Here is a 17,455-nt window from a genome sequence, read left to right on the forward strand (position 1 = left end):
GCGGTGTTAAAAACATAAACTATATTGGTCACACATAAAATCAATCTAAAACCAGAAGACCTTGATCGTTTAATTTTAGTTTTGCAAAACATTACTTCACCGTGCTCTTTTCAGATTATTATACAGTATCGTTTGAAGAGTACCTACTCAGATTTCTGGCTCACATGATACGATTGGTAATATTGAAAGTGAACATATAAACATAGAGTTCAAAATATGTTTGGATGAGCAGTGAAAACCACGAACACGAACGTTAAAGGTTAAGAATTTTGCTTCGATCTTGCTACTAGCTGACCAGCTACAAATTTTCCTCGCCTATTTCAGCCGCTTAGGAGCTAAATTTTGAAAAAAATGTATACTATTATTAGCTCCTGATCACAAAGTAGCTCAGCCGAAGCGTAACAAAAAGAAAGGCATACTTTCGCATAAAAAGTAAAATACCTAATATCTTTGAAGAATGAATAAGAAACATAAGATTCATTGAATGCAAGTCATAACATGCTTTGATGCTGTCGGTACTTCAACAAGGCTTGATAAAATATATCTCAGATATTATGTGTTTTGTTACAATGTGTTCTAAGTCAATAGCTGGATAATATAAGTACATGAGTTTATCTTTATCAGTCGTAATCCCTTCAAAACGTTATCAGGCTCTTCTGAAGTAAAGTAATAACTGCCGTATATATTATCTGTATTATAGTAAGGATCAATGTATTATAACTACTCATTCATAGGGAAGTAGGCAAAGTAGGAAATTACGATTGAGACAAGATAGTAAATTATATCATAGAATATCTAATATTGATAGATGGTTGTTGAAAATATTTTGTGTTGAACATATTATTATGTGATAGAATGTTTGATTTAAAAGAACGATTAGACATTCGTATTTTCGATATTTGTTTCGTATTTTCAAATGTTTTTTTGTTAAAAGACCTATTTGGTTATACAGGGTGTCCCAAAACTCAACGATAATCCGAGACAGGATGAAAGGCCAAGTCATACCGGTTCTAGGAAAAATAAAAAAAAAAATCCATATCGCTTAGTTCAGCAATAATAGACACTTTTCAAAAAAGTTGAAATTCCACACCCTTGGTCGCATTTTCAAGTCCTGTGATCACCAATGTCACAATTTCGCTGTGTTTTTTTCAATTTCCTGATCTTCATTAAATATGCTATTAATCGTAAAACTAATTTATGCACAAAACATTGTTCATTTCATAAAAAAAGTTAAGTTTTAGTGAGTCATGGTTCACAAAAATATCGTTGGTTAACTTTGACGCTTCGTATTGAAAAAAAAATGTACTACACTACCCTTGGCAAGTTATTTCAAAAGTTGGCGCATTTAATCAAGATTTCAAAATGGTGCAACACTTGCCACTTTTCTTGCCATTAAAAATGTTATTTTTTATTTGAACGAAGAGTATCCTCGCAAATGGATCGGACGCAGTGATTCAATTTTATGACCTCCTCGTTCCCCCGATCAAAATCCAGTAGATATTTTTGACTGGGAACGCATAAAAGAAAAAGTCTATTCGAAATCAATACAAAATCTATCAGAACTTCGCCAGAAAATTGACACAGCGTCAGAGAAAATAAATGCAAGGAATTTTGCTTGACTGGTGCAAAGGTCTTATGTAAGGCGTTGCAGAGCCTGTATTCGTGACAGAGGAAAGCAATTATTTTTAGTAAAGAGGTAATTGAGTCATTCCATAACCAATATTTAATGTAAAAAACATAATAGGTAATAATTATTAAAAAAAAAACAATGAACAAACCATCATTCTTATTTAATTATTCTCCTTAAACTAAAGTAATCCGAATTGTTTTCTTCTGGCACAAATACAGGCTCTGCAACGCCTTACATAAGACCTTTGCACCAGTCAAGCAAAATTCCTTGCATTTATATCTTCTGACGCTGTGTCAATTTTCTGGCGCAGTTTTGATAGATTTTGTATTGATTTCGAATAGATTTTTTCTTTTATGCATTCCCAGTAAAAAATATCTACTGGATTTAGATCGGGGGAACGAGGAGGCCATACAATTGTACCACTCCGTCCGATCCATTTTCGGGGATACTCGTCGTTCAAATAAAAATAACATTTTTAATGGCAAGAAAAGTGGCAAGTGTTGCACCATTTTGAAATCTTGATTAAATGCGCCAACTTTTGAAATAACTTGCCAAGGGTAGTGTAGTACATTTTTTTTTCAATATGAAGCGTCAAAGTTAACTAACGATATTTTTGTGAACCATGACTCACTAAAACTTAACTTTTTTTATTAAATTAACAATGTTTTGTGCATTAATTTGTTTTACGATTAATAGCATATTTAATGAAGATCAGGAAATTGAAAAAAACACAGTGAAATTGTGACATTGGTGATCACAGGACTTGAAAATGCGACCAAGGGTGTGGAATTTCAACTTTTTTGAAAAGTGTCTATTATTGCTGAACTAAGTGATATGGAATTTTTTTTTTATTTTTCCTAGAACCGGTATGACTTGGCCTTTCATCCTGTCTCGGATTATCGTTGAGTTTCGGGACACCCTGTAGTGTTGATAATAGACCTATTAATACATAAGAATCAAAAGGGTTATACAACCCAAATATTGCGCATATTTTCCTATAAAGTTATGCAAAGACCAAAGAAAGCTACTTGCTTTGATCCCAAATTGTATTTGATCATTATATTTTTTTGTCGCCGTGAATAAAATATTATTTTAAATGTACCGTAACGTGCATATCTACCATAATTAAATAAACAAATTTCGCCACGGTTAGATATCAATTTAATTACTATTGATAATAATGAAATGTTTTAGTAAGAGTTATTAAGCTGTTGCACACGAATATTAAGATGTCTGGGTTATCATTTATCACATTTGTCGCGTGTTCCGCGAACTTATACAAGAATTAACATTTTGTAAGAAAATAAGTAAAAAGTATGAAGATAACATAGTAAGTATACAAAAAAAATTAACTTGGTTTCTCAAAACTAAAGGTTGTGAAAAAAAGGAACCTAAAATTGTAATGTGTAAAAAGTGAAAACAATAATTCTTGTGGACAGACATAGTCCCCCAACCTGCACCGGTTAGGCTTAACCTCTACCTGACTCGAGAGGAGACCCTTGACCAGCAATGGGACAGTAATGGGTTAAAAAAATAACTATGTTTCAAGAGAGCACAAAAAACTTTCATCTAACTAAAATAGAAGGAAGAATTTTTTAAAATCTTCTATAACTTGATGCAATAATTAATTTCGCTCAAAAGGAAGTTGTAATAAGAAAATTTTATAAGCGAGAAAACAAGTGATAAAATTTATCAAGAGAATTTTCTCGACAATTCAATTAATTGTGCTAACAATCCGTGACAGAGGAAAGTAAGTGGTATATTTATTGCTGTATTCTTAGATTTAAGAACTAAATTCTTAGGTAACGAGAATATATCCATGTTACTAATGTTATGTTGTTTTATGTTGTCATGTTTTGCCATTAAAGTTTTTAGACGTAATGTAATTAAAATTGTAAGAAATTAAGTGGTTTATACAAATTATTATTTATTATTATTATTTATTTATTAAAATAAAATTTCACTTGCAACAATCCTTAGAAAAACTAACCCTTTACTGTAGAAGTACTATTGCAAGGACTTCAGACTAGAATAAAGCAGGTGCTAGCTCTCTTTTTCACCGCCTTGACTGAGGCTAAGTCCACAACAATGTCAAAGTTTGGTTCAGTTTGAGTGCAAGAAAAACTAAGTGTCAATTAGTAAGTAAGTATAGGTAGCATATGTACCGAGATGTAGGTAAATCTCATCAAGCGCCTATGTCATTAAATCAATTACTCCCAAGATTTCCTCATGGCGTTTCTTACCAATAAAAAACAAAGTCATTTTCCTTCCCGCATAGTTCAGTCATTCATATTTTTATTGATTAATGGCCCCCGTTACGTGCCATACGCGTATGGAAAAAACGTATACAAAACTATAGTCACTCACTTTCCTTGTGGTTTCTTAAAGATTATATTTTATTATTTTCCTCTATTTATTGACATAACTTGACTTTACTAGTTTCCTTTTACTCACCGGGAGCTGTGCCTATTCCTTCAGGGTTATTACAATTATGATCTGCTCTAAATAGTTTCTCGAAAACCCAAAAACAGGAAAACCACGGCTTCCTTATTGAAAACAACTTAGAAAACATGATGGTAGCACATTTTCATCGTCTTAAAAGTAGTCATAGTTTAAAATAGAGCTTTGGATGAGGAAGAATGGGTCAAAATACCAGGCTTATTGATCTTAATTGACAGGTATTAGGTAGAAAATCAGGTTTTTTATAAACCTAGCAAGTTTCCAAGAACTCCAAGCTCTCCCATCGTGCAATATTTTTTACCTAAACCAGGCAGGAAAAACGAGACTAATCAGTATACAAATAGGTATTTTGTAAGAAAATAGGGTCTCGGGCAAATACTGAAGCTGTTTATTTACTTGGAGTAGAATAATAGTCCACTTTGAAGAGTCCCAAAAATACCTATTTAAAATGGTATTGCCTACTCTCAAGGGTCCTAAAAAATACGATTCTAAAATTAAGAAATTCGATCTCCTCACAATTTCGCACAAGAGAGGTTCTAAAATTGATCTAAAGGTCAATGCTGCCAAATATTTCAAAGATACCATTAGATAACCATTTCTAGTCTCTTTGAAAGTGTATTACAGTCATCAATTTAACGTGCTTTAAAAAACTGCTTACTTCATCATATTCACCTAATCCATTTACTCTTATACATTGCGGTAAGTCCATCAATCAAGCAACAAAACTAATTAAAGTAGCTAATTGCGTGTGTTACTTAATAAAACAAGTTTAATTTTGTATTTTTTGTGTACAAATTGTGCATATATTTGAATTGATGTACCAAGACAAGGAAAATTGATCCAAATAGTATCGTTTAACATTATCTTTTACCTTAATGGAAAGTTTATTGGATTCTTTAGGAGGGAGAACTTACTTTAAAAAAGCGTATGAAAGGTTCCGAGCCATTAAATTATTTAAAAAAACAGAAAAAATACACGCATCATCTTGTCTTGTCCCTTAAATGTTTAATATCCTGTGTTTCTTTTTTAAATCATCTGAAATAATTGTTTGTGTAATTAATTGCCTGTGAAAATATTAACTGTCTAACTATCGTAGTTCATGATAGCGAGGCCTTTAGACAGAGAGACCGATAGACAACGGAATCTTGGCAATTCGACTTGGCCCTTTAATCGTTCACAATTAACTAATTCTTATGGATAAACTTTCTTTCTACGTGCTACTGTAATTGATTGCTTCTTTACATCAGCTAATATTTTCGTAAGATACCGCGGGGACACGGTACATTGTAACCCGCACTATCGGATTACACGTGAGCCACGCAAGTGTATGCGTACGCGCACGAAACCGATATGCACAGATAGTTTCACAATACCCAAGGTGTAACCTTTCTTTATTGTTACATTATACTTTGTTGAAAGTTGAAGGTGAAAACATTTAGGTCTATAGTATATTTTTGTAGGATTTTCCTATGAATGAAAAGTACAATTAAAATCACGATTCTCTATCACTATCGGCTGTCGACAACCGGCTAGTTATCGAGAAATGTTGAATGAAAACCTGATCAGCGCCTCTAGCGGACGCTGTAGAGACTAGATTTGCAGTACAATTTTAAATGTCAAGCTCTCGATACTCTCAGTACCTGTACTGGAGAGAATTGCGCTACTTTATGTGTAACACATAGTATAATAACGATAAAGTAGAAAATCTTGAAATTTATTACAAATTGTTGTTTCATTATATCTTTATATACTTACTGTTAAGTTAAATCTGTGTATGATGAAGATCTGAGATGTTTAAAATACCTTCAGTAAAGGCACATGATTGTAATAATCAATGGTTTTGGACTTTGAACTTCACATATCCCGAAAGCGAAATGTGTCACTCTCACCGCTTTTTATTGGGTAATCAATTTAGGAACCAATGAACAGGGTATTTTTGATATCTTTTTCCTTGTGTGTATGTCGTCGGGAATTGTGAACTCTTATTATTTTATGGAGTAGCAATTGACAATCTTCAAATAGCAGCTTGGATATTTTTTTAAGCGTGCTTAAAATTGAGTAAGTAAATCCTGTTCAATTAGCTAGGTATTTAATAAAAGTACTTAGTTACACATTTTAAAACACTCTTTTTACAGATGTTTTATTATGTTCGACAGTACCATTTATGAAACAAACTTCTCTTGCCACTTCTGTCTGTCTTTTCGCGAAAAACTCAAAACATACAAGAGGGATTTTCAACAACAGATAGAGCGATTCTACAGATAAGTTTAACTGTATTATTAGTTAAGGTTTTTCCAATGCGGGCAAAGCCGGATCGAGCCTTTAGTAACATATATATATATATATATATATATTCGCTTAGCCTTTGTTCCAAACTATGTTGGAGTCGGCTTCCAGTCTCACCGGATGCAGCTGAGTACCAGTGTTTTACATGGAGCGACTGCCTATCTGACCTCCACAACCCAGTTACATGGGATAACACGATACCCTTCGGTAAGACTGGTTGTCAGACTTTCAAGCTTCTGACTACTGTTAACGACTGTCAAAGATCTTCGAAAATGACAGCCGGGACCCACAATTTAACGTGCCTTCCGAAACACGGAGAACTCGATATGTATAAGATGGTCACCCATCCACGTAACAACCTCGGCAAGCGTAGCTTAACCTCAGAGATCGATCCGTGCGGCTGTTGTAAACTAAGCCACGAGCTCCTCCCCTTTAGTAACATATACAATAGAAAATTATCATGTATGTCTTCTTAAGCGTGTGAATAGTTTAACATCAAGTAACAACCACGTGTTTTCTCAAACAATCAATCAAGGGAAAGCGCATGTTAAACGGTAAACAAACAATAACATTGACGACGAACGAGAGTTTCAATCATTCTTCAATACACAACATACTATTGAAACACAGATGACGTTTATATTTTAAGAAATTGTTGTTTTTATGCAAGATTTAGTTAACCACAATTTGATTTATTTGCGTTCATTTTGACGAAAAATACAAGGAAAAGGTCCTAAAATAAAAATGAAGTAGCCTCCTCAAACTTTTGTCCTTGTCATTTGCTATTTTTATTTTTTTTAGATTGCACAAATAATTGTCCCGTGTGGGAATCGAACCCACGACCTCCCGACGTAATGGTAGTGACGTGGTGACCTAAACCACTGCACCACGGAGGCTGTCAAAATTATATGATTGAATTTATTGAAATTGATAACACAGCCAGGGAACAAAAAAACAATTTTTTGGCTAAGTTCAGCGTGACAGGTAATATTCCGTATTATTTGTATACCCAAGGAAAAATAATTACCGAACTACTTAGTCTTTTTTTAATTAGCAGATGTAAAACGGAAACTTTGATACTGACACAGTATTTAATACTAATTTTACTTTATAAAGCAGCACATGCCAAGAATGAGTTGCGTTATTAATATAAAGCTATATAAATATTAAACAAACTTAACTGTAATAGCATTATTTAAATAATACACACTACACAGCCTGTTATAAAGTGTTTCATAATAATCCTTTAATACATGATGCGTAACTACTATATCTAAGACAAAACGTAACAGACATCTGTCAAACTTTCACAGTTTAACAGCTGAAATGCGGCCTGGAAATAGTTGAAAAGCTGGAATCAAACAAAGGCAAGTTTTTTCAGAAAACGACCTTTTTAGGGCTAAATAAAGGATACCAGATTGGAAGCGAGCGTAGTCGCGAATACAAAATACATGTTTTTTGTAGTTTAATGCTTTTCCTCCTCTGCTCAGAAATAAACCACATAGGATCGTATAAAACTTGTTTTGCTAAAATAAAACAAACAAAATAAATATAAGTTCAACAAACTTGTTTCGTTAATGAACTAAAATGATTCGTTAATTCTTTATCTTTTTCCTCCAAAAATAAAACCGCTAAACGCCACATCTACTGTTTTTACAGGCATTAGAAATTATTACAGGCAAACGAGTTGTTCCTACTTCCTTCATAACAAACATAAATAATTATATCCGACAATACACAAACTAGAAATAGATTTAACTAATACTAGACTCCGGTACAAGCAAAAGCAAAAATATTTATACACTGTCACATTTTCAAAAGCATTTGAATTAATGATAATGTAATTAATAAAACAACTATTTGTAAAATTTATTGTAATTTTACAATTACTGCCTGTTTATACACGACTAAAAGCGAAAACTAGCTTTCCTTTCGCAGCTTTACCCACGGGGGATTTACCCTCTTCGGGAGGGAATTTCCAAGAATCCTCTTTTAGTGCAGTCCTCTAAATTTCCCAAGGAATCTTCATACGAAATTTCAACTTTCTACGCTTAGCAGTTTTAGCTGTGCGTTGTCCATCAGACACCCAGTAACGGAAAAGTTTTAAGATATGTATGAAACCGATACTTTCATACAAAAAAGTACAATTTGACAATGTATACACGTTTTTGCTAGTGACTGTAAGACTTGCATTATTCAGTGGGCACTGAGCAGACTGGAAACAAATACGTCTGGCGTCTAGACTGCTCTAGACATCTCAGTCGATCTATAGACCGGTCTAGTCGCAGACACGGGAGAAAATAATTCTACATGGTGTACTTGATGGCCGTTTTAATTAGATATTAAAGCCGCCATTTATCTTGGTTCTAGGGGTGGCAAACGCTACAGCCTTATTAGACAAAAAAGTATCTATTTTTGGATTTTAAACCTACTTTTTCTATAATCTGAATCTCCTATAAAATAGGATCTAGCTGTAGTGAGACGTTTTGGAAGTCCAGCTAAGACTTTAAAAAACCAGAGGTGCGATTTAAAGCTGACAATAATATCAGTACGTAACTTTTATCTAATTTTATACAGGATCTAATGCGACCATTCATTTTGCCTTAGGTTGCTTGACGTTTCGAAAAAGGTTATACTAGCCGTGGTTGCTGCTGCAAGTGCAAGATCGAATAAATTCCCGTACAATTTTAGTAAAAAATCAAGCAAAGCAAATCAAAAAAGTCATAAAGATTCCGTAACATTTACATACATATAAAATGCAAGTAGCTTGCATAAGACGTTAAGTACGTTGACTGAATATAAACTATAGCTAGCATTAACTCCTGCCGTTATGACATTTCTTGCATACATTCAAGTTTGTTTACAAATAGCGCTATGTCATACTACAAAGTGCTTTAATTGGACAGTAACTGTTCCATTAATGCAAGTTACTTGCATATTGCTAGATGCAAATCACGTGTATGCAAGCAATATTTTCTTTATTTTGTAAAATATGATTTTGTCTGGCGGATAGGTATGGCGAAAAGACGCGATTTTATGCACGCAAAATATTCACTTCATTCAATTAAGCAATTACGTCTATTATTTGTTAGTAGACTAAATATTGACGGTTTCATTTTATTTATAACCAGAAACAAAATCGACAACCGTAAAAGAAAGTATATAAAAAAATCAATTAATATAAGTATAGGTAAGATCCGTATTCCGTATATTTCTCAATAGTAACGTGGGTGTATTTCATACATCTCTGCCTTCACCTTTGGGTATAACAGGCGTAATATTATGTATGCATGTATAACACCCATTCACAGTAGAATTATAAACAAACTAGTTAAGGAAAACATTTCAGTCTATTGCCCTTTTAAAGGTAATTTTAATAATAACTTTTTATAGAAGGTTATTTGCACCAATCAGTCATTATAACAAATTAAAGTCCTAAACATAAACCTGTTATTAATTCCGGTTTTATTTTTTATAAGAACGTAAAAACACTTCGAACAAAAACTATAATCAAAACATTAAGCGAGGGTAGATCGAAAAAAAACAAATAGAAATGTCAAAAGAAAATCATACAAATAGTATGTATTAGACATCTATAGACTTAAAAGGTATCAAGAGAGCAATAATATACCATATTATAAACGTGTAAATTAAATCAATTGATCCAAAATTATTAGCTAGCATTGAAAATAGTACTTGTAATATTTTATTCAACTCGACAGCCCTGAACTAATATAAAATCTAAGAACTAGATATTCATGATTACTGTATCTAATAAAATTAATAGATATATCTAAAAGAGCCGCTTGTATCTATATTTTCGATCAAGAATACGCGATGACTGATGACGTGCATTAACTAGCATAATAATATATTTTCACATTAATATGTGCATAACTAAAAATAACATTTGCGATTACTTTTTCGTTTTTGCACTATATAACTTTCAATTCACATTTCACGCTAGAAATATATGTTTTATTATGTTTAGTAAATAATAATTTAAGAATTATTATTTAGTTACTTTTATTTTTATTTACACAGTTGCTAAAAAGTTATGATGAAACTTTTTTTATACTAAGTAATTACTAAAAAGATTACATTACGAGTAGAATAAAGTTATAATCCTAAAAACAATTATACTTATTTAATTTATTAAAAAAAAAATATTTGTTAATTTGTCAAAATAGAAAAAAAATACACTTACGATTGAAAGCAAATCAAATGGAGCTGCTCACTTGGCACAAAACACTGACTTTAAACTAAACTTTAAAAAAATGTAGATTAAAAAAATAATTATACGGCGGCAAATAATTTAAAAATCGAAGTCTTTTAAATATGGCGGCACACGCGTTCGGTGCGGCGCGCGTTTCGACGCTGAATGATAACAGGTTGCGTCGAGCGGAGCGTAATTATATCAATGTCTACAGACCCGATGCTCAAGTAGTTTTCTGTTCAGGTGTAGGAGTCACTCACACTGGTTAAGCTGAGTGATTAATGGCGTCATTTTGCTGCATCATACATACTTGCGAGTGGTAAATATAAGAACAACTACACCGTTCATTAGATGATATATCCGCCATTATCCGTCCTCAGAAAACTGAGTTTCGTTTTCAATTAACAAGTGAATTATTCGATAAATATTTCATCTAATTCGATAGCTAAATAGTAAATAGTTTTACATGATTACAATGTAACCTCTTGAATTGTAGATACGAGTTCTCAACTCAATAGATTGAAGTATCAAATGTCATCACAATTAGATAAGCAGTAACCACGAAACTTAATCCTAACCTACATCAATTTATTTTAGATTAGAGGGCGCCGTGTCTCATTACATAAGACAGTTCGTTGCGCCACAATCAATTAAAAGGAAAATCTTTGATGTAAAGCCGCTCTGTCAAATGGACCTTCCAAGGGAGAATGCTTCGACGAAACGTGTGAAGAATTTCTTATGTCATCGCCTTATTGAGCAAAAAATGTGATTGCAGGGTTTTCCCACAGAAAAATGTCATGGTTGTGTAAACTTTAAATGAAATTATAAATATTTTGCTCATTCCACTAGCTAGAATATGAATAGTAAAGCTTCATAAATAAAACAATCAGCATCGTTTGCAAGAAGTTCGGATTCACAAATCAAAAATTGACATGTGGCAAGAAAAAAAAAATGCTATAGAGGAAAACATCGTGTGGAAATATACTGACTATTCTCTGAACCAGTGGAAGTATATAAAATCTCTCAAACTTTGGACTGTAAAGGTCACTGAAGGAGAGACAGAAGGTCGAATTCAAATGCATGGAAGCCAAAATTTTAATGTAGCTTAAAAATCACGAAGACTCTTTCTCATCGTATGGTTAGTGGTCAATACAAAGTGTCAAAGTTTTCTTTTCTTTTTTCCTATCAAGGCCATTGACATGGTTTAACGACTGTTATCTTAATTGACAACAACCGGAACTGACTTTTTACGTGCCTTCCGAAGCACAGAGATGCCCAGTTCAAATATCACTAAGCGGTCATCCATCTATGTACTGACTGCACTAAGGTTTGCTTAACCCACAGATCGGTGAGCGCAACTGACTGGGCATTACGAAGACTAAAATACTACTTGGTTCACTGACCTATCACAAATGAGTTGACAGTTCACCAATTGGCAAATGCACCATGAATCACTGTTCAGAAATCATACAAAAATTAATATTACTTTGACTGATGAAGTCTAATGTTAAAGGTTAATAAATGGTCATCTGACGCATCAACAATCCTCGATACAAAACTGTCATAATACGGTATTTCCCAAATAGATATAGCACATAGTTTAATTAATAATTAAGGAGTTTACTGTTATTGTAATGTAATACAAAGGTGGTTAATTAGTGGATCAATAGACCGGAAAATGTCTTCAAATAAATTAATAGTAGAAGACGGGATTACTATTGTTTCAGTGTCTTGCGCAATGGGTATATCATAGAAATACGTCATCGTTTGCATGACGTCACCGTTGACTGAAAATAATGAGATGATACAGCACTTTTCTAATTTTATGATGACCTGCAATATCATTGGCCAATTACTTTATGCCTAGCAAGGACTGATAGACGAACATTTTTTATTTAACTGTCCAAAAAAAAAAAAAACCGATACTTATGCTCAGTCACTTTGAAGTTTGAATTTGCAAAATAAAGTAACCTATTTGAGCCTCAGTCCTTAACTATCTTCATTCTTAATTTACGCAAAATTGGTTTCGAGGTTTAACCATAAAATTGTTAAAGCCACACAAACAGACAGACTTTCTCACTTCTTATTGCGGGGTAGTACATACAAACATACTATAATGTCACGCCTTTTTCCCATAGGTGTAGGCAAAGACTAAGGAACGCCACTAGGTACGATCCTTACAAACTTTTCTTGCCTTATTCACATCTATCCATTATTATTATTAGTAGCGCGATAAGGAAAACCCTTGTTTTATTGGCAGTCTACAGTTTTTCGCAGTGGCATTATAAGCTCAACCGAAGCCAATCATCGAACCACACTGGCCATTAACCCACAGATTCTACAAGATATACCGGTTTGAACCAGAAAAACATGCCAATGTGATGTCAAATGTCATGTTCAAGGCAACGGAGACGCACACGGTCTCTTGTTTTATATAAAAAACGACCCCATATCAACAAATATTGATAAATATAATTGAGTTAGTTGTTTCGTAACTTCGTGCGCAAAACTGAAAAGAACAACCGCATGATTGTACAAATCATAAAGTTACATTATGCTATGTATAGATATACTTTTACCATAGATATGTTAATGGGAATCAGATATTGATCTACAAAATGGGAAAAACATCATAAAAAGACATTTAATAAAAGATTTTATAATATGAATAGACGTAGGTAAAATAGAAGACTTTCTTTACATAAATACGTAAAATAAAAATGGAAAAAGGTGTGTGTGAAGTTGTGAACTTTGCTCTTTTTTGTCAAAGGATTTTCCTTGCATTTCACGTTTCATCGAAACCGTAAATCACGCAAACCTTTTCCCGGAACGTCACAAAAAGCAGGTTATTTTAAATTAGATACTAGAGGTCAGTTTTCAACTTCTTAGAACTCAGATAACCTTAGCGAAATATAAAATAAAATTGAAAAAAGGAAGTGTAGGTACAATACTTATTCGGTATTGGTTACGCCTGAGAAAAGTATAATTATTTAAGCCCTAAAATTAAAGGCAATCGCGTTATAACTTTCTCAACAGCAGCACATTACAAAGCGTGTTTAATAAAAGTGAAACGGACCATTCGATGCATTTTAATACCACACCGGCAAATCATCCATGGCGCATGACGTCACATGCGCACGCGCAGATGAAAAAAAAACAGTAACCATTGCATCATTGTCATAATGGTTATAATTACAGACTGTAAGAGATAGTGCATTGTATTAGCGTGTGAGTTGCCGTTCGATAATTAACGTAAATTAGTGTAGTGCAAAATTGTTGCACTTTCCATATTAACTGTTCAGAGATTTCGAAGAACTAATCTCACGGTCGATGCAGTTGGAAGAAAAAACTATTTTCTATCTATTACTCTTAAATCACGAAACGAAAAATATTTACGTGACGTAGGCACCCGTTAAGAAAGGATTTTGATGAATTCTACACTCAAGAGCATAAAATAGGGGATGAAAGTTTGTTTGAAAATTCTGTCCTCAGTCACAAACCACACGGGCAAAGTCGTAGGCAAAAGTTAGTATTAAATAATATTACTAATTATGGCAATAGCCTTCGCATAATCAAAATAAATATTTGCGTCCGATTCACCTTGGTATAAACTGGTTTACGCAGGTTGACTTTTCTTAATTTACAGTTCAAAAATTCGTATACCAGGCTTTTTAATTAACGAGAACTGTACCAAAATTACTTTGACATTGAACTATAACAGAACGAACCAGTGAACAAAAAAAAGCGTAAAAAGAAGAATGAAGTTTGTATCACGAATTCACGAAATTTACGTTTCTTTTTGTAGTTCTTTTTCGCATTATCTGTCATTCATAGATACAAAAAAGTAGTAAAAACCACTTTTTGTATTGTGACCTCGAAAATTTACAAGGTACCTAATAAAAAAGTCTAAATGTTAAAAAAAATACTGTAAAGTCTCTCTAAACTCAAGTTACTTAATACTTCTACAGAATATTCAGTTACTCTTTAATTCATAAACCTTATTCACAGCTCAATTTACGGGGTATTTACTCTATATACCGGGTTGGTTAGTTTTTTAGACTCAAAATTGGCCATAGTTAAACGGAAAGGATCCAACCCACACTATGGGTAAAATGAGTTATGTATACCAAAACACTCCTTGAAGTTAAAATTTTAATATCACGAAAACAATCCAAGTAAAATTCAAACCCGCCATGAAGTTATAGTCCTGAGTTAGTCCCCAAAGTTAAAGTGATCTGAACTTAAAAGTTAAATATCTCGAAACTACGTCTGTGTGGGTTGGATCGTTTCCGTTTAACTATGGCCAATTATGAACCAGGGTACATAGGTTTGGGTTTAATAAACAACTAAAACTCATTCTTAAAATTATTTCACTGGTATTTCTCATCCAAGAATGACATTGGCTATTTTTTATCAGGTAATTAAATCACGGGATATCTTTGCACACGGAAACAGCTGTCGGTCAAATGAGTTCAAATTAAACTAATGTAACAGCCACCCTTGACCTTAGTTATCAGAAGCAACAATTTTTTCAAACAATTAGGTATTTGTAGTTTGTACAAGGACTCGGGAGACTTTCTTCAGATTGTTCCATCCCAATACTGAGTGCTATGGCAGTACCATAATATTGTTTTCCAAATAATGTCATTTTTTTTATAGAGTCCCAATGTCTGTAAATACACAGGTAACACAGGTACACTGTCTATTCCAATCACTCTCATAGTCAGGTGGGAAGCAACAGTACCGGTGAAAGGTCAAGCGCAGCAGTTCTGCCTAAGTAAAGATGATCAACAATCATCATTATTGAGAAAATGCGCTAAAACCAAACGTTACTAAGAAATAAAACTACGATTACTACAGCCATGAATCCATAATGCCACCTCCAATCTACAGGCTTGCATAATGTAGAAGCTATGAAAGCCTTTAATGATTATTTCTTTCAGGAACCACTCTATCTATCAGTGAAAACAGAAACAATCCGAATAATATTTTTTAAGTGCAAACAGATAAACCATCGCGACAGGAGGCAATATTCCAATATAATTATGTAATTATTTAATAAAAACCTTATCTTATAAAGCAAAGAGACATTTAGCCCAGATGTCAAGTACGTATCGATTAATAAACGTAATTCTTATGTTAAACGAATCTTGTTCGGGCCAGTTATACGATTACAATGAGTAAGTAGTACGGGGATTATTGGTAGCAATTGTGAACTGTACGAAGATCGCAGGCCTGTTTTATTACATAACGCTTGTAGGGAGGATTTTAGATTAAATTATAAACTTTATTAAGCGATGAGAAACATTAGACGAATTACCCGGGGCCCGACCAATGTCGTCAATTGACACACTCATGACATGTTTAAAAGCTATGAGCCCACGAGTTCTTTAAAAATATCTAAAAGGTATTCCCTAAACCGCACTTGGCTAGTTTATAGTAGTTGATAGTCATTCATACCTAACCCTTTCCATCCTGGGTCCGTCTGAAGACAGGTGCTTACGTTTATAATTGTATCAGTAGTTCGTAAGATTAGCATAGTTTCACAATCTACTTTATTTTATGACAAAAATGTAAGTAAAATTGCAAATTTATCTCATCTCTATTTAGTAAACATAATGGCGCGGAAGATAACTCGTATTTTACTACGTTTGATGACTGTTAATCCGTTAAGAAATAACTTATTTACACTATGACGTAAAGTGTAAATAGTATTTATCTCTGATGCATAAACTGCACATGTCATAGTTTACGAGGGAACTATATTTTGCAGCCGACTATGACAGTAAAACCATATGGGCATGACTTGCAATAAATTATTATTGTGTTACATATTAGTCACTTTATAGGTACTGGCTGCTAATGCCTGAAAGAATAGTCATAGTTTTTGTGGTGAAAGAATACAATGTGTTACAATGCGATAGAAAAAAGAGGCGACATCGATACCTAGTCTGTATAAATGATGGATTCGAGAACATTGTCCCAGCCGTTTAAAATATTGTCATAGAGGTGTACTAAATTAGTGTTCGCAGTTTTCTTATGACAATAGTAGAGTGACGCTGTTAGTTTCAACGTTTCAAATAATTCTCTTTAAACATGCTGCTAATTTTAGGCAATTATTATCACTCGAAGTTATGTGATGATCATTTGAGACTAAACATCAATAGTTAATGCTGGCAACTTACCTAATAAATGCATTCAACCATTTTGGCCGTTCAGGCTTCCTCCGGATTCACGATCTTCTAGTGCCATATCCCCGCTGCAACAAAAAAAAAACCCTATTATACTTCAATCAGAAAGTATGTACGTAAGCACTTATTAAAATTCTTAAGGTCTGTAATGTCAAAAAGACAGGCCTTAATTTAAGCTGCGAAAAGACGCAATTCTGTGTTAAATCTAGACGTAATCAAAATTTAATACATTTTGCGCCAATTTATGTAAACACACTTGCATCTTTCAGCAACAATGTCTTGCATTGAAGATTATAGTCTAAAAAGCATCCTTTCAAACAAAAACACCCACGTTTTATTCCATCAAGATAACGCGTAGATCGTCGGCAAAATCCATTCATCTCGGCCATCCGCAATCTCTCCTAGTTAAGCTGTCTATCCAACTATCAATCTAACATTACTAGTTACTACCAAGTGGTGATTTGCGAACCTCTTATTCTATTAGGATTAGAGAGTTCGGGTGTTCGCAATTGGACAATTGTCTGTTCGTTAAAGCAGTGCTTACTATTCCGACAGTATGGGTCAGACGGTCATTGAAAGGACGGAAAGGATGAGCCGACTTGTACTTAGGGCTCTTTGTGGGACGAAATTGGTACTCTCTAGCAGATTTGTATTCTACTGATGTAATTTGAA

General features: G+C 33.5%; 1 protein-coding gene across 4 annotated transcripts in view; it reads right to left on the reverse strand.

Moving 5' to 3' along the window:
- The window catches only part of Ctns (lysosomal cystine transporter cystinosin), a 65,067-nt gene that overhangs the window by 42,941 nt on the left and 4,671 nt on the right, over window positions 1–17,455 (reverse strand). For 2 of the 4 annotated variants that reach the window (XM_076114769.1, XM_076114766.1), the window contains exon 1: window positions 10,584–10,786. The gene's annotated coding sequence lies outside the window, so the exon portion shown is untranslated. Of the gene's footprint in view, window positions 1–10,583; window positions 10,787–16,777; window positions 16,852–17,455 lie in introns of those variants that run through there. The other 2 variants (XM_076114767.1, XM_076114770.1) reach the window with 2 other exon arrangements.

The sequence above is a fragment of the Anticarsia gemmatalis genome, chromosome 5, assembly GCF_050436995.1.
Source record: "Anticarsia gemmatalis isolate Benzon Research Colony breed Stoneville strain chromosome 5, ilAntGemm2 primary, whole genome shotgun sequence".
Classification (NCBI taxonomy): domain Eukaryota; kingdom Metazoa; phylum Arthropoda; class Insecta; order Lepidoptera; family Erebidae; genus Anticarsia; species Anticarsia gemmatalis.